This window comes from Anneissia japonica, unplaced genomic scaffold (genome assembly GCF_011630105.1).
Source record: "Anneissia japonica isolate Jap-2015-1 unplaced genomic scaffold, ASM1163010v1 scaffold287714_len2871179_cov188, whole genome shotgun sequence".
Lineage (NCBI taxonomy): Eukaryota > Metazoa > Echinodermata > Crinoidea > Comatulida > Comatulidae > Anneissia > Anneissia japonica.
Genome location: NW_022755542.1, coordinates 526,883 through 546,403, shown reverse-complemented (window position 1 = coordinate 546,403; position 19,521 = coordinate 526,883). Strand labels below are relative to the sequence as shown.

Genomic DNA, 19,521 nt, shown 5'->3' with positions numbered 1-19,521 from the left:
CACCGATGTACGGTACTACTGATATGACGTGTAGGAGGGTATGTAGGAGCAACAAGGGCTCGTTAACACATAAGGTCTTATGTATTAGCGACACAATAGTAGGCCTACTATATGCTATGATCGGTTCCCGCATGCTGTTAGAAATGTTTTCGTAAGTGAGGACGAATATTTCTCTCCGTTCTCCAAAATATAGACATTAGATCATATCATCTTTAAATGTGCTTAGCCTAAATCAACATAACAAAGATGGTTGTTTGTATGATTTTTAGAGTCGTTTAATAGGAAATCAATATTGAAAGAATAATGTAATAACGTGATGTATTTAATATACTCTATCGATATTTGTATGATAACACAAAGAATCCAGTGAATACGCGCATTATAAGACTCGTCTGTCATGCGCTATTTTTACTGTAATTGTGTATACATCTTAAGCATTGTACTAAGCAGTAATCCGAGGAAAATGAACACAAATATATGAAAACTCGACCAATTATCAACAAACTATATTGAATACAAAATATTAACATAGGCGGTGATATAATTTGTACCGCAGTAAATCATCACCAGAGTAATTGAAATAGCTACATTTCTAATGAAACCAAAGTGAGTTGTTATAAAACACTATATTCAACCGATTACTATCAAATAATACACTTATATAGTGAACGAAATTAGAATGTTCTAATTTAGAAATCTTTCCTAAAATAGATTTTACTGGTTTACAGAGGTTAGCGTAGATGTTTAAATCAATCCTTATGGTACTATAATCCATTTAAAATGTCATTTGAAACAACACGTGGCACACGCTTTACTTCGTTCATATAGTAAACGCGAGTTATTTCTATTCACCGCCTACTGTTTGAAATGTTAATAAAGTTGGTTTATGTTAAGACAATTTAGAAACTAACTCTTTACGTGTTACATTCGTATACAAACGTTTTCTCTCCGCGGATATCACGGCTTGTCGCTTAATATGTTTCAGAAGAGGGGCTCTGTCCCCTCCCCGCCTGGCTACGCCGCCACCATTGTTTATTTTTTATTTTACATTAAAACCCTGTACATTAAAGGCCTCCTATCAGATAGAAGGAAAAGGAATTGATTGTGATCGTGATTGTCTCCCACATTTTACAGACCATACCGTAATTCACCATCTTCGTTTTGTTTTCTAACAAAAAACGCCAGTTATCATCTCTGTCTTAAGTTAATCTATAAAGAGATGGCGAGACACTCTACGTTTACACATGATTAGATTGTATCTATGTAACACAATGTAAACCAAGACAGTGATGAACACGCATCTGGGGGAAATTGAGAGTCGCAGTGTCTCCAAGGGTTTACGAGTCTTAATGTTAAATATCATCCCCGTGTGTACGCGATAGTCTAATGAGACGCGCATTATATCACACCATTCGGGACCAATAATTAAGGATGTTTATATTTTAGTATAATGCAGACTAATCAAGACTATTGATATGCAAACACTCAGTTTCATACTCAATTTCTCTATTCAATACACGCACATCTTGTTACTGTACATGTTTACGTGGCATTGCTGGAGGTTACAGAAACGTACACGTACTGGTGCAGAAGGATACGTTGTAATCTAGGAGAATGTTAATTACAATTAAGATTGCATAAATAATGTTATTGATAATGAGGAAGTTGGTGATTATAATCACGATGACAATGACGATGAGGAAGGTGATTATGATGACGGTAATAATTACCGGCTGTGGAAGACCACCAAGAGTTTAGAGGTTCAGAATACATATTTCCAAACGAATAAACGTACTGTAGATGAAATTGTGACGTAAACACGCTTAAATCTGATCACATGACTCCTAGGTAGTTAACATATCCCTACGGAAATTATAATGTTCATGAAAATTGTTGTGAGATACCGAGTTAATCTGATGTTATTGCACAATCCGCAAAGTCGTCATTCATTACTACCTTTAATGTATTAAAACCCGCTTGGATTTATTGCTATTGGAGGTATTATAGGCCTATAGTAATTATGAAATACGATTTGATATATCGGTCATGGGTACGCTGCGGAGGGTTAAACCAGTCCCAGATGACGTCATAATTAATTTATAGTCAATATTTATCCCTGTCTGTTGAATAAAGCATCTAAAAAGTTCTTGATTGGTTGTGATCTTGGGCTTCAATGTCCACCATACGATGGTCATGCAGTAGGACTTCGGACACCCTTAAAACACAGAAAAAAAAACTGAGATAGGCCTAGTAACAGTTGTAGGTGAATTATAACCCGTGATGAAGGATTGGACACAGCAAAAACTTGGCGGATGAGACGTCAGTGGGAACAAATAACACAGGAATCACTATTTTGACGTAACAATTGCCGTATTCGACTGGTCGTTCTTCGTAAAACCACGCCCACCTGCGCAGGAGGAAGGAAGACGACCAGTCAAATAGAATTAAACTTGTAGCCTAAATACTCGACAAAACAAAATGGCTGCAGTTACCGCGATACGCGCTGCGTAATCAAGATTGCTTCGGATTGTGGCAGTATGGGTTTTTCGTAAAAAAAAAAAAGGTTTCATCCAGTTTTTGAATACTGTTAGCCTACAATTATTTGTTGACTTCATGTGAGTAAATCTTATAATTTTTATTTTCTGAAATTTAATCTAAATTATATTAACGCAACATGTTGTTGCGAAACTGACCAATTGGACATGTTTGTTTTCGTCACGTGGATAACTTAACGCTGATAACGCACTCTGGTTACGTTAATTTTCGTTGAACGAAGTCTATTTTACCATTTACGAACCAGACGTCGGATGACAATAATACTCAACGAAAAATCGTAGTCAACGAAATGAATCAGTCGAATACGCCCAATGCTTGCTTGGTTTTTGGTTTTTGCGAGAATCGCGCATGCACAAACTAAACGGTCGACATTTCGAGCGTAACTTTCAAAATTATTGTTTTTGTTTGTAGACTGCGCAAAGTATTAAGTGGTCCGCAAACTATCCGAACCCCAAGATCTTTACAAACCAAAACGGAATCGATTTTTATGGTAGGCATTTTTGTACACTGGCTCAGTTACCGTTTGTCTCTAGGCCTAGGCCAAGTAAGAATCAAATCAGCACTACCATACTGGCCAAGCTCAGTGCACCCGGCCTGCTTTCCTCGAGGATAGGCCTAAGCCCAGTCAGTGTCCCATGTCTTTGCCTACTAGCTGTACTGCTGGCACAGTGTAGGTCGCCTTTTCATCTACAGGCTAGTAGGCCTAAGCCTATTGTGTTAATTAGGCCTGATATAATTGTATACATATATAGGCCTACACATAATATTTAAAATATATATAGGCCTACATACATGCTTTTTCATGATTATATAAGCATCATATAATCTATTATATTACATATTTATATTTGTATATAATAAATAAACTCTAACCCCAACACCAATTAGATAAAAATGTGTAACTTAAATTATGTATATGTATGTTTATGTATAAATGATTTAGTCCTATTAGTCTTAAAGTATAATCTTATACAAGCTTCCCTTTCAAAATACATTGTAGCCGTAAAGCTGGGCACTTACTGCGTCGTACGACGTCCCCAACTCCGCTCCCTGTGAGCGCTAGACGTCGCGAAGCCGTCGTCTGCTAATGGTCGGTGGCAGTCTGAACGGACGGATCGTCATTAATAATCGCTTCCGCCGACGGCCGTCGGGCGCAGTGGGTGCCCGGCTTAACGATCTCCAGCTCGTACATGGATGAGTCACATTTTAGATGATGATATATTTTTATGATTTTGATGCCCAGACTTTGTCTACAGTACATTTACCAATTTATTACAGTATTCATCATTCCTCATTCATTAATTTATCTTAATAATTTATTAATTAATTTTTAGCATTCATTTTTCATATTGCATCTAGATAATTTTAATTTAATCGTAGTGTTTATCTTATCAGTATGGATACTTTTAGATATATCTGTTTTATTGTTGTAAGTTAGACAAAAGAGGAGGGTCTTAAATCTTGTATAATGAATATAATGAATATCGTATGTAATGTAATCTTTTAATTCATAAATTTATTTTAATTATATTTAGTCCTTTAGTATTCATTTTTCATATTGCATCTAGATGCATTATTTTAATTTAATCGCTGTGTTTACCTTGTCAGTATGAATACCTTTAGGTATATCCGTTTTATTGTTAGACAAAAGAGGAGGTTTTTAAATCTTGTTTAATCAATATCGTATGTAATGTAATATTTAATAAATTGAATAAATTACTTGTTTTATTTTCGAAGAAGAAAGACAATTTCACAGCGATCAAAGGTAATAATCAAGAAATTGAGGTAGTAGATGAACACAATAATGTCTCGGCTGTGTTACCAAAAAAAAAAAAAAAAAAAAAATTAAACTGGAACCCCTATAAGGTTAATGTCATATAAGAAGTCTAATCAACACACATAATATTTTTCCCAGGAAGCTTATATCATTTAATGTTATATTGAAATTTAGTATGTTTGATATATTATTATGGGGTGGAAGGTGCTGATGCTCAACATACTGCCTTTGGGTATCTGCGTATACTTATATGGGGAGCAACATTGCCTCGATGGGATAATTAGTATTTGGATTTTGCTGAAAATTCTTCTGGGAATTATTTGGATCTTGTTGGTTTAATTGTCTATGCGCCTTGAGCACCTTTGGTGGAGATGTGCGCTTTATAAATTATTATTATTATTATTATTATTATTATTATTATTATTATTATTATTATTATTATTATTATTTTTCAGTTTCATGATATAACATCTTTACGTACAGTTGTCTGCTCTTGTAAAATTGCCTTTAAAATATATTAATTAAAATAGGCCTACTTAAAAAGCGCGTGTGTTCATTTATTATATATGTTTGTGAATCTATTTTTGGAAAAGACAACTTTATTATCAGGCTCCTGTAGTAACAGGCTTCTCCAAAATTATGGGAAATAATTATTCAAAATATTCAAACGTTTACGTGCAGTTTGAAATATTTAGATCGTCACTGACGAAGCATATTTCCTCCATTTACCCCCACCAACCCCAATTCACAGACTCAGTGTAGAGTCTTTAAATTGGTTGCGCCTCTCAGTTTTCAACATCATGGATCGGCCACTAAGAAGAGACCTTTCGTTTGTATTCAAGCGGATAACCAGCCGAACGGTGGCATTATTTCCCCTGTTTCAAAGCGTCAAACTTCACAATTGTCTTTACCACTTAATGCTGAGATGGGATCACACTTCGCTATACCCCCCACAATCACACACAAAGAAGACCAAGTTCATATGGAATATAATACGAACCGTTCAAGGGTACATATAAAACGTACCTAAGATATCTTGTGACACGATTTTAATAAACGTAAATCGGGTTATCCATTGAAATGCCAATACGATAAATATGTTGGCGTCGGATCGCTTCTGTGTGAATATACTAAGTTATTGTAATTTCATTCACGGTCAATTAACAGTAGCCCGTAGGTTAATTTGTTACGTTTCATTACCAGACCTCTCATAATCGGTGTGCATACGATATGGTCACTCATTTAAACAACATGTTTGATAGGATAGGAACACTCGGTGCAGGTGTATCATTTGATTTACAAATATGTAAGGATCGTTTGTTTATTATTATTATATGTCCATGAAATTGATCATTAAAAATGTATGTTTCTGTGTTATATCTTCTTGTATGATATTACTTATTTTCAACATAATGAGCATTGCATAGGATGTATAAAACTGGGGCGCATACGCGTGATAGGGGCTGTATCATTTTAATAATTTCCGCAGTCTTGTTTCATAACCACTAGGTAGTTTTCGCCGCACGACGTTAACATTAACTTTAACGTTAGTACCCAACATGCTGTGCGATAGCTCCGTCCCTTTTTTAAACAAATCGAAATACGCATGCGCAAACCCGTAACTAACGTACGTCGAGCACGTAAAATCTGAAATTAACGTACTCCGCAACGCGAGATGAATACATTATGACGTCATCCGTTAACATTAAGGTTACCATCGTGCGGCGAAAACTTCCTAAGGCTACGTTCAGAGATAAGCCAGGCTTGAGTTAAGCCAGGCTCAACGTTAAGCCCGGCTTAAATTTGCCGGGCGTTCAGACTAGCAGGTTTAGCCAGGCGAGAATTTGCATAATAATGAACCGTAACCAGGAAACGTGTTTCAAAACATTGCTCGCGAAACGATACGCTCGCCCACAGCGTACGTAATTGAATGCTGATTGGTCATTTCGTCACCCGAAGTCAATGCAAGACCCCCCGCAACGATTAAATCCCGGCTTAGAAAAATTAAACACGGTGGCGCGCCAGGCCTAATTACTATAGGAACACAGCCCGGCTTGAGATAAGTCACCTTTCAGACTGGCAGGTGGATAAACCCGGTGAGTTGAGCTGGGTTTATGCACCTAGTCTGAACTAGGCCTAATTGTCTGAGTAGAAACGCTAGTCATGAGACCATGGTCAGACAACATATTGGTTATGTCCTCACACGGCAGCTAACGGTTAGCAGGATCCGGATCCTGCTAACCGTTAGCTGCCGTGCGTCCATACGAGAAAATCCCGATCCGGATAACAAAAAATATGATGATCGAATCACTGGCCAATAAGAAACTGGAAATTGTAAACGCGTACGTGTGATTGGTTGATGATAGAAACGCGCTCAACTTGCTAACCGATAGCGCTTGCTAACCGTTAGCGGTATCCGGATACCGCTAACGGTTAGCGCTAACCGATCAGGCGTTCTCATGCAGGTGCTAACGGTTAGCGCTAACGGTTAGCTCCCGATCCGGATACTAGGGCTCTAGTAGCCTGGTTCTCACGAGAACGAGCTAACGGATAGCAGAATCCGGATTCTGCTAACCGTTAGCTGCCGTGTGGGAACATAGCTAGTGAGAACCAGGTACAGGCGTTGAAACGTGAAACGGATGCGCGTGACGGATGCGCGTGATTTAACGCATATTAAACTTTGGGACGCGTAACTAAGTAACAGTGTTAATGTAAACAAAGATCATGCATAATTATTTTGCACATTTTGTAGTTAATCTGGCTTAGAATTGCCAGTGGAGACACAATAGTCTCAGGCATTGGTTAGGGGAATGGTGTCCACTTGTAACCTCTAATATTAAAAAATATTTCTAGGATTAATGAACGGATATTTGATGCGCGTAGGTTTTTTTTTTAAATTTATTTATTTTAAGGCCCAGGAATAGACCATTACCAATTTCATGATCATTTTCTGGCTCATGTCCGTTTCTAATTTCAGCTTCTAGCGGCATGCTGTGAATTCGTGTAGCTGTATTATTATATTTACTCGATTACCTATTACTTATTCAATAATGGTGATGTTTCCTGGTATAACAGTGAGGATTTAAAAAGTGTTGTCCAGTCTTGTGCATTTATGAAATTCGTTGACGTCATAATTTCATTTATATTTTAATAGATTTGGCACTTTGGCCGTCGCGTTGAACGCGGACGCTATTTGGATATGCTATGTACACGTACTAGAAGTAATAGTTATTCGGATAAATATTATTTCAGGCAAATCAAAAATATCTTGTTTGACATATAATACGCATAGATTTATAGAATTCGAAAAGCCAGACAGTAGCGGCGCCAGGGTAACTTCGTCGGACAGGTCAATCTCCCTGACAACGATATATATTCAAATCAAGTTGCTGCTCCACTATGTGTGAGCCTTTAAGTTGTATGAAGGGAGAGAAACTAGTGGTCTTAGATCCGTAATCCGTAATGCAATCGTACGAACCTCTGTGGCCTAAATGGTATGACGCTTACCGCGATAGCGAGAGATTGCTGGTTCGATTACCATCAGAGGCTATTTTTTTTCGTACAACTCTAATGAGGAACTTACGTTGGTGAACTATGTTTGAGAGGATTTATAATTGACACCATGTTCCTTTATATTAATTGAGCTCTGTATTATTATCTATTTGATTTATAAACTATACTGTACCGTACGTTCCAGAAATCCAAGAATTTTGAACTATTGCGAAGTTTTGGTAAACGCCAAGTTTGGACGTTTCGTTTTACGAAATACAGTTGAAACCTTTTTCCATGTCATCGTTGCTACTAGATCATGACTACGTTTTGTAAAACGAGTGTACACGTCTTTCTATTAAATTGAACTAACGACGTGTGAAACCCCTTCTCAATAGCGTTCGAATCCCAGCATCGTATTAAACCAGGTTGATTAATTATGCTCTGACAAATGCATGCATAAATATGCTTAAAAGTTCATGCACTTTCAATATTTAAGTTAATGCCATTCTCTAATAATGCACTTTAAGGTATATAGAAACCAGAATTTAATCCTAAGGTATAGACAATGTCTGAATTAGTTGGGAGTGGTCTTAGCTATAATATTGCTATAATCTGGGCATTTGCGCGTGATTTATGAGCATCGGCTATACGCAACAGTGCTCAAGGAAACACACTACGTTACCACAACAGTACACCTACCAACAAGTATGCGCTTATTATCTCATCGATAATTCTTTTAAAGTCTTTTGAGATAAGTAAATATATTTTCGTCGGACAATTTGTATCTCCTGATGGTGCTTATTAATGTGTGTTTTTGTGTATGCGGATCCTTATGGTCCTGTTTTACGTGGGATAATCATTCGCTTGTACCATTTGCACAAGCCTAGATCATGCCCGTTTTTTCAAATTTCTTTCTTGCTTTTTCTTTTCTTAAAATATTTTCCTCCTTAAAGTAATGGATATTTAACACGTTGACTGCCAGACCTTTTTTTAAGGTTCCTTCCCATGTGCCCAAACAAGTTTACATGTACAAACATGCTTTTTTGAAATTTTATCTAGTCATATGTCATCAAAATGAAGTGTCTAATAAATTGGCGGGAAAATATTAGGGGGCACTGTGATACTCTTTTTACTGACTATGCCAAGTGCGAGTTATCTCGTCCGCTTTTGCATGGGTTGGTATATGTTCAAAGGGCGCCCCCACTTGTACCGCTCGAGTGTACTACCGGCAAAATAACACGACGGACATATATATGTCATTTGTACGTTATCGTCTAGGTGTATCTTTCCCGAACTACCAGCCGTTGAGTCTGTGGTTCTACATTGTATAATAAAGAAGTTATAAACGCTAGAATGTTTCCCCCGATTTGACGAGTATGCTCGTTCCTGGCGCCCTCAGCAACACCCTGTGAGCGAGTGTACTCGTCGCTGGCAGCCAACGTGTTAAAGCACTCCAAGTTCTTTCCAATGTCGTAAATGCGCCTTTGAGCAGAGCTTCGTTTTTTTTTTATATGGGAGCAAAATACCAGCGAATGATTGATTGATTGATATTTGATTTTATTACGTAACTTGTTAATGAGGGGTACTTCACCACTAATAATTTAACTAGGGTAAATCCGAGGTCAACTTGATTAACTACTAATGTATAATTTAATTGTATTTACACTGAATTGAATGAGAATGATATTAATACCACACAATGCTTCGTGATTACGGTATCTCCACAATGTAATAACTCATTTTGTTCTCGTTCCGTGACGTTATTTTTCTTGTTTCAGCTAGGTCTATGTATTGACGCACGTACCAGTCTGCTATGTCACTGGCTATTTCACACGGCAGCTAACAAATATCAGGATCCGGATCCCTCTATCCGTTAGCTGCCGTGCGTCCATACGTGAAAATCCCGATCCGGATACCAAGAATATGATGATCGAATCACTGGCCAATAAGAAACTGGAAATTGTAAACGCGTACGTGTGATTGGTTTGATAATATAGGATCGCGCTCAACCTGCTAACCGATAGCGCTTGCTAACCGATCGGGCGTTCTCATACAGGTAACGGTTAGCGCTAACGGTTAGCTCCCGATCCGGATGCTAGGGCTTTCGTGAAAGGCCTGTCACTCACACTGCGGCGATTTGGATGACGCGGCGTTCTACGATGGGAAGTGGAGCGTGAAACCGTACTGCGCATGCGAATACATGGGGAAGTCGATCGTTGCGTGGATTTGACAACGGGCTAGTTAAGCGATTTGACGTTGTGCCGACTACGGCAACGTGAGTTTTATATATACACGCTCGCTGGGGCGCCTGCTTGATCACGCGATACAAGGGAGCGCGTCGTCCTGTAAATCGAAACAGCTTTGAAGTTGAGACGGGAAGTGCATAGTACGATGTTCATGGTTGACTGAATTCCCCGTCGCAGCTCCCCGTGTCGCCCATTTCGAAAGCTTATATGCAGAACGCAACGCGACAACTCGCGCGCAACAGATCGTTTTTAATGACGATCAGTTCTGACTACCACCGACAATCAGCAGACGGCGTTGCGTTGTCTAGCGCTGACAGGGAGCGCAGTTGCGTTCGTCGTGCGACGGTCGTATGACGTAGTGAGTTACTGGCTTTAGGCCTATGTTCACATGATAATTCAGTAAATAAATGTTTGAATACTGAACATGAGTTTATAAACATGGAGCGTGTTGGTGTGAAGGCTGGACCTTGTATGCATGTATAGCATGACACCAAATTGATTGGAGATTTCCACTAAGCCTGCCCCATATAGATATTGTTGCTAAAGCCCCCCCCCCCCCCCCCCACAAAAAAAAAACAAAAAAAAAAAAACAGCAGGGTATAATACAGTAGTAAACGTACTTTACGTGAACGCTGTGTATGCAGAACGTGCACGTCTCCCTGGCTCTGTTTTGATTGGTCAGATATTCAGTTTGATTGGCACTTCAATAAGGTATGCGGTTTTCATGTCTGATCGAGTTTGACACAACAATTTTTATTGTCAAGCTTTTATAGTGTGTATTCATATAACATGTAATTGTTTACAATTATTAGCAAGTGCTTCGTGTAACATATTGTACAACAGCAAATAATTTGCTAATGTGTCTACATTAACACTTTCGGCTCGTGCAGTTTGCAATTCTACAAACGACATTTATGCAGCGAACAAATATTAATATAATATATAATTGTTCAATACTGTATTGATGTAATACCAACGTGGGTCAATATCAATATCATTTGATATTGTTTTCGTTGTGTGCGAATATCATCTCTAATTATTATGGCCCCACAGTGAAGATAGAACGCAGAGTGCATTATCTATAATTTCCCTTAAAGATGTTTTAGAGCTGCACTAATACTTGTCGGTAGGTCTCAGTTGAAAGCAACATTACAATTGGCTTGATATTCTTATATACACTGTTGCTTTAAACGAGTTATTTTAACTCGAATGAATTTATTTCTACCTAAACCGGTACAGTTAAAAAAACAACACCTTGACTAGAATACAGTACAGACATAATTATTACTTTGTTACTGTAAATACAACAAATTATATAGTACATGCATAAAAGATTTTAAAATTTATATTAAATTGTATATTCATATTGACATTAACTTAACGGACCTTATTAGTAAATGGCATTGTCTTAAAATTGTGTAAGTTCAAATCAAATTGCTTAATGGGGTCTAATTTCAAAGTAAGAAATAATTGGATAATTTATTCAACTCTAGAATGCGTTTGACAGATTAATGAATAAATACTTTATATAAAGACTGAAAATTGAGTCTCATTATCACGTTTATTGGTATTTAAGATGTAAAATAATACCCAAACTAATTTTAAATTCGATAAATGTCACAAACAAGATACTGTATTACGTATTAGCAATTAAGAATATTTTATACAGAAGGTAATACAATATCACCTTAAAAGTGATGCACTAATTAGCAAATTTAAACTTTCTTCATATTAGACTTTTATGTCGTATTGACGTGTCTCTATAAATGTTTAAATCGTCACATTAAAATAATATGCAAAGGTCATTCATCCTTTCAGAAGAGAAAATTCCGTTTTTAAAATTAATGATATCCCATATTTCACACCGCGCAAATTAATTGGCGCGTTTCGATTAATTGAAACACGTGTAAACGCTGCGTAACAGGATGGTGTGTAGTGTCAAAACAGACACTTTACACGAATCGGAGACCTTCGTCGATCCGTTTACAACGTTGACTTGTCTCGCATCACAGGAGCGATGTCACCAAGGTAATTTAGTTTAAGACTGTATGCTTTGTTGTTCTCATGGGTATTGGCCTATACTTGCTCCGTCAAAGTGACGTTCTTTGCGGAGAGTGGTCAACGGATACAGCTAGATATGATGTTAAGGATATACACGACTGTCTAATACGCCTACATGTGTAGAGCTAAAAATAAAACATTAACATATATTAAAATATATTATTTTTAGCTTATGTATATAAACAAATAGTTAAGTAATAATAATAGTGCTCAAATAGAAACATGATGTTATAATCGTATCAAGCATAGCCATTCGTTGAAGGTCTATGCTTAGTACCTGTCTCTTATACACATCTAGATGTGTATAAGAGACAGGTCCGTTCTATGTTTGAACCTGTATCTTATACACATCTAGATGTGTATAAGAGACAGGTTCATGAAAAATTAAGATTCGTGGATATTTTGCTCTTGTTGAAGTTTTCAGCAACTTGCTTCAAAATATAAGTTGATTGTGAAGTAATTAAGCTATTATCGTTTTCCTTTGTTCATATCAATAATCAGATTAGTTTGTCTACATGGAAACAGATCAACGTAGTTGTCGAAGCAATAAGTGGTCGCTACACGATGATGATGATAATTACGACTATGATAATTATGATGATGATTACGATGATGATGGTTACGATAATGATTACGATAGTGATAAGATAATGATGATAATGGTGGTGGTGATGATTATTTGTGGAAAACTAATGGTCCGTTCATTGATCTAGACTCTTATGAAGTATAACTAATTTGCGTTTTATCAGTTACAAAACATAATACTGTACAACAATTTCAAGTACCGAGTAAAAAAAAACACACTTCCCGATAGATAGGCCTGTGTTAAAAGATTACACAAAAATTGTATTATTATATTTGGAGAAATCACATTTTTATGTTCAAGTTGATAAATTTTATGTTACATCTAAATGCGCAAGTTTATTTCAAAATTAATTTTTATGAATTTTCGGGTATTTTACATGGGACAATGCATCTTTAAGGTGTCTTAGGACCCGGTGGTGTGGTAGTCGTTATCGTCACAAATCTAAATAGAACACGATTTGTTCTATTGCCAGTTTTGTCATGACGTCTTCGTTAATTACCATGCGGTCCCATGTTACTAGTTGACTGAGAGCTCAACCTCTACTATTAATAAAATATAAATAATTATTTTGTCACGTCTAATAAATATGATTGGCTTGTAGTTGATGATAACCTCTCCTGATTGGAGTGAAATTGATGGTCGCCATTTTTAAGACTCACGGCCCATACTTAGTAAAGCGTGCATACGCACATGCTCGTTACAACTTAAAGATGATCTAATATTATGGATGTTGTAATTCGGTTTTTTTTAAATCTGAATCTGATTTAAACGTGCAAGGTCTACTTATCTCTTGTCGACAATCGCTGGTAAGTAGTCAATGTCTAAATTGTGGTAGGCACAAAAAACAAACAGTCCTAAATTACGATACCCAGGCTCTGTTCTGTACTTCAGCCTGAACACGCAGTGGACAGTGTGTGCGCTAAACCATGAAGCTGGCTATATGAATCATTTGTTCAATTCCTTTGATGCTGGAGGGCTGAAATTCAAGTTAAGGTACATAACGCATCGTCTTTAAGAAGTGAAATACTCATTGCTTCTGTGCAAATATTTTTGTACACATACAATAACGTATAAACTGTACACGTATCATACAGTAGGGAATTTCTCCCGGAGTACAGTGCGATTTCATGAACCTTCCGGATACGGCATCAGCCTTTTGCAAATAAATAAGGTAAAAGTCTACATGCAATGTTTTGTATGTTCAGTTGCGAATTATTTTTTATCTAGGCCTAAATATTTCCGAAAGGTCGTTTGACAGCATTCTCTATAAACATTACTTAGCCGCAGAAAGTCCCAATAGCCCCACTGTGTACGTACATTATTTGGACAGAATAGTCACCGCCGTAGAAGGCGGAAGTAAACATGTACTGGGTTTCTTTTAAATCAAATAAAGTTTAACTGCATGCTATAGAGAGAATTGCAGGTATTTGTTACATAATGTTGATAGTGTGGGTAGAGCCTTACGCTTGTTTTATATTGTCACAACTACGAGAGTATACCAATAGGACGTGCTATTATTTTATCTTTCGAATTCTGTAGTTTAACCGTACAGCCGGGCACTCACTGCATGGTACGGCCGACGAATCCAACTCCGCTCCCTTTCAGCGCTAGACAACTTGCGTTAATTTGATGTTGATGTAAAACTCTTCATGTATTTTTTAATTGAAGGCTAACTTACTCATACATTAACTACGCAATATAAATGTTCAAATACATATTTGTAATTAAAAAAGAAATAATTTAGTTGATCTTAGATATATCTGTAAAAATATACGTTACGTAATTACAACTGGCGCGTCATCATGTTTTTTTTTTTAATCTTGTGGAGCTAATAGTAAATTGTTTAATTTTGTAAAGTGCAAATTAACAAAAATAAATGTCTTTGCGCTCTATTCCGATGGTTTATTTATTATTCCGTAAAGTGAAAACGGTGAGAAAGTGAGCGTTTCGTCATAATGACATATCGACACATTACTGTTAAATTCTCGGGACATGGTTGAGAGACACTTTACTAATATACTAATATCTATTATTGCAAAAAGGCGACATGTTATTGAACCCAGTGAACAATTTGACGTTATACTAACGTTATAAAAAAAAGTTGCAGTTTGGCGTATTCATAATGATTTCTGACTAAATAACGTTGCAACTTTGTGTTCACGTTATTTTACTAACAGCATGTATACTAATATCTGACTCCGTTGTTTGCATGATAGTGAAAATGGGAACTACCTTACTGGTTTTGTGACCGTTCTATGTTTGAACAATCGCCTAACAACAGGTCACTGAAGATAGCTGGTAGGTCATAACATACTATGTCCCTGTTCAAGGTGGGCTTCTGGGTGCGGATTTCAATGTTTTTCCTATTTTTCTTTTCCAGTATTGTCCCCCACGGCACACACTTCCATGTTTTCCATCTGTATGATGTGTTTTGTTGACTTCATGTGTTCTCCAACTGCTGTTATTAGTTCAGATTGTCTAGTGTGTTATTTGTAGCTTGTGCCAATTGCTCTCGCTGTCTCACCAACGTACGTGGCGGGGCATTACGGGAAACAGATTTTATAGATTGCTCTACATATGTTGGCTTTTGGATTGTTATCTTTAGGGTGTACTAAAAATGTTATTTTTTAGATAACCATCACCACAACGTTTACAACGTTCGCAATTGTGTTAGCTGGGAACGTCATAGAAACACGAGTTTGGGTTGTTTAAAATATATAGGTTGTTGAGTTATATTCGTCGTTATCAGTTAATCAACAGTAATGCCCTACACAATTATTTATAAAAAAAAAATGTTGACAGAATTCCAATCAAATTTATCGAACCCTTTTAATATACAAATTTTTAGATTATCATCTTTGTTGCTCCGTTTCCACTCACTGAAGTAGTTAAGTTAATGAAATCCGTTACTGTAGGCCAAGTGTTTTAATTAATGGCCAAATAATCCGCAATCGAATGTATAATGAAAGTGTTTCGAAGATAATTGTAATTCACTCTTTCCTGACATTATTTGTAAACGTGGATCCAGTGATCTAATCAAATTCAATTTTCTGATTATCATCTTCGGTGTTTTGTGTGCACACAATAAAGTGGTTAACCTGATGAATTTTTTTATTTTTTTACATTGATCAATATTAACCCTGTCTCTTATACACATCTAGATGTGTATAAGAGACAGCTGGTAGCCCTGGCCAATCTTTCTATTATCGAATTATATCCATGAGCATCCATCAATCCATTCATCTATTTATCCACCCATTCACCCACCCATCCATCCATCCATCCACCTATCCATCCATCTATTCATTTATTCATTCATCTATCCATATATTCATCCATTCATTCATCCATATATCCATCCATCCATCCATCCATCCATCTATCCACTCATCCATCCATCCATCCATTCATTCATTCATTCATCCATATATCCATCCACTCATTCATCCATATATCCATCTATCCACCCATCCATCCACCCATCATCCATCCATCCATCCATCCATCCATCCATCCATTCTTCCACCCACCCATCCATCCTTTGGTATCAACGGTGGTTATAGTTATTTCGTCATCGAAAATCCTCGAGGATGTCATTTCTGTCCAAACGGATAACGCGTAAACTTATATCAGTGATTCAGTTTAGTGATTAGTTTTTCATACAACGATAACACCGAGTAAATTTTATTTAGTTCTAGCCCATGTATCTACTCTCTTTCAGTTCCTATTGTATTTAATGATGAGTTTTGAGGTATTATGGATTTAAAACGCTTAATAGGCTCACTAAATTGACAGTATGACATTGACAACATTTACAGCGATTAATGTAAAGCTAATTGGATTATGGAAATGAACACATTGGTTTATAACAATCAACAATAGACATTCAAGAAAGTCGTATTTTACAAATCAATAAATTCAAACATGTAGAGTATGTCCTCTTATTGAACAGATCTTACTTATTTTACTGCTTTACTTATTTGCTGTTATAAGTACGCTTATTTTGTCCAGTTTTCGATCTAAGTTGTAAGTATTCGTGTCTATGATGGTCAAGCATTAACAAACACCACCCTCACCCCGTGCTTCTCACGTTGCATGACTCCTACCAGAGTAGTAACAATACTCGTTGATCAGGGGGAATTAACATTTTTCTCGGGGGGGGGGGGGGTAGGGAACAGTACTTGAAGGGCCACGCCCACCCGAATCCCACAACTGTTGGAGCTGAACTTAAAAATAGCACGAAGGCTTTTTTCAAAGTGTCTTAATTTGACGGTATTGCTGTCGTTCATTATCAAATACATCAAATATTTTTTGTAGCGACACTAGGAGAGAATAGCAAATAACAGGAAAGTCTATATCCACCTCAGTCTCATCATGGTTGGGGCTGAGGCGTAAACAATTCAATGATGTGACAGCACTATATGCCCAGATATGGCATTCTCAGACTTAAAACATTATTCTAAATTGATTAACTGACTAATATAAAATAAGTCTTGTGAATTCTGTTGGAAATAGGGAGGGGTGAGTATTAAACGTGTTAACATCCACCTCTGCCCCACTCTGGCTGGTGAGGCGCAAAAAAAATAAATAAATAAATAAAGAAAAAAAAAGGATGAAGCAGCTGTAAATGCTGGCAATAGTATTCTCGGGTTTAAAATATTACATGGCTGGTCAGTAAATGGCCTTATATAGCACTGTCTCCAAATTGCACCCCAAAACGGTGTCTAAATTACATTCCAAAACTCTGTATTGTAATAGGCCAACATAACATATTTTTTAATTATGAAAAAAATCTAAAATCTTTTAATGAATTTATTGAGCCCTGCCCCCTGCCTACGGGCCTGGTAACTCATAATATTTTAGCAATACTGTCAAGGATTTTTTGATATTTACACGATTCAGTATTGAGTTCTTATGTGTGAACACTTGGCTTTACAACCCGAACCACCAACAAGGGTGGTCTCAAGCATCCACTCGGCTCTCTCAAAGACTACTTGACTGGCACATCTCTGTTAGTTTTATCACTTCATCGATTACTAATCTATTCCATTCATTTAGTAATGATTTGCTTGATTATTGCAATATTGCATTGATTTCTCATTCGCTGAATTGCCATTCATTGGGCTTACTATGAACTTGACCCTCAACTTAGGTAATGTTCTGAAATTCTTTACATCACCAAAATCTGATCGTCTGAAAACAACAGTATGCTCTTTTCAATCAGCTTTACTCTTTTCTCATATATTCCAGTGTTAGTTGTTGAGCATGTTTAAAACATAGCTTACATTTTGTCCTACTATGTGCGTCACACGTTTTATGATAACCTCTTAAAATATCGCAACTTCAAACGACTGTTTAATAGCGCTTTAAAATTCGGGATGTTATTGAGCATGCATTAATGCATTCAATTTGCGTCCAACGAATTGCAAAAATATGATAGAAATAGAAATATTATTGCTATTTAACGGTGCTGTAAGAATTATCAAATCAGTAATTCAAAATAGTAGGAAAGAAAGAAATAATTTGACAGTGTTTAAAAACAGAAGGGATTTATGTTTGAAAGTCTTGTTACATTCCTTTGATCAATTTTGTTATTTGTAATATCTCAACGTACAACACATTCTAGTCACTCAGGGTATGAGTTAAATGTGAAGATTAAAGAAATAATTTGACAATGTTTAAACACAGAAGGGATTTATCTTTGAAAATCTCGTTACATTCCTTTGATAAATTTTGTTATTAGTGATATCTCAACATAAACAACAAAAGGGATTTATGTTTGAAAGTCTTGTTACATTCCTTTCATCAATTTTGTTATTAGTAATATCGCAACATACAACACATTCTAGTCACTCAGGATATGAGTTAAATGTAAAGATTTTAAAGGATAACAAATACAACCTGACTTCAACTTGGGAGGTTGGGAGAAATTTGTGACCCAACTCCCTAAATCGAAAAATGTCCACATTTTTAACAGTCTAGAATGTGCTGTCTATAAAGTTATTTATTTTATACCCACTAAAAACAATGATGTTCATTTTTCTACGCCTTAGCCATAATAATGTAGCTGTAGTACTATCTACGTAGGCCTCTTCTATTATCAATATCAAAGACAAATCCTAAAATCGCATATTATTTGTAATCTTCACAACCTGACTAATAATGGATTATTTGTTATTTAGAACTCGACATGTTGCTCGATAATAAAGAGGTACCGGGTGTTTTTTTTGTTTTTTGTTAACGTATTTGTAGCTGCTCTTCCCATGTATCATTGACCACATTTGTTAATCTTCGTCAAGAAAATCAAGTGGCTAATAACTCTTCTTTTGAAAAAAAAAAATATTGAACTATTTGAAAACAGTGATTAATGGCATATGAAAAAATTCAACTCTTGATTTGTTTAATGCGTAATTATAAATAACGGATTACAACAATACTTGATATTTGAGTGGGCTCTAAAAATGATCAATTTAGTTCATTTTTTTCCTTATAATTACTCTGCTTATATCTGCATATAGCCTACTAAGAAATTGGAATTCAAGTACAGTATACAGTATTGACATTCGGAACTGTTTGAAAAATTTTGTAATGTAAAAAAATACTCGATTGTGTTACCGGAAAGATCCAGCCGACCTAAAATCTCTAAAATATGGGGTCAGATTTTTGAAAATGTGGGTAAAACCTTTCAAAGGAGAAGCCCAAACTACTTACACGATGTTTAAAAAGCGTACTTTTTAACCTTTAAGTAATTAATATGATACCATAACCATAGATTTTAAGACTGTCACTCACGCTGTGCGCCT

At 36.4% G+C, this 19,521-nt stretch overlaps 1 long non-coding RNA gene across 2 annotated transcripts in view; it reads left to right on the top strand.

Moving 5' to 3' along the window:
• LOC117123703 overlaps positions 1–19,521 on the top strand; it is a 35,732-nt gene that overhangs the window by 2,852 nt on the left and 13,359 nt on the right. Inside the window, exon 1 of one of the 2 annotated variants that reach the window (XR_004447876.1) lies at positions 2,906–3,046. The exons of the other annotated variant lie outside the window; for it this stretch is intronic. This is a non-coding gene — a long non-coding RNA (uncharacterized LOC117123703). Of the gene's footprint in view, positions 1–2,905; positions 3,047–19,521 lie in introns of those variants that run through there. 2 annotated transcript variants of the gene reach the window in all.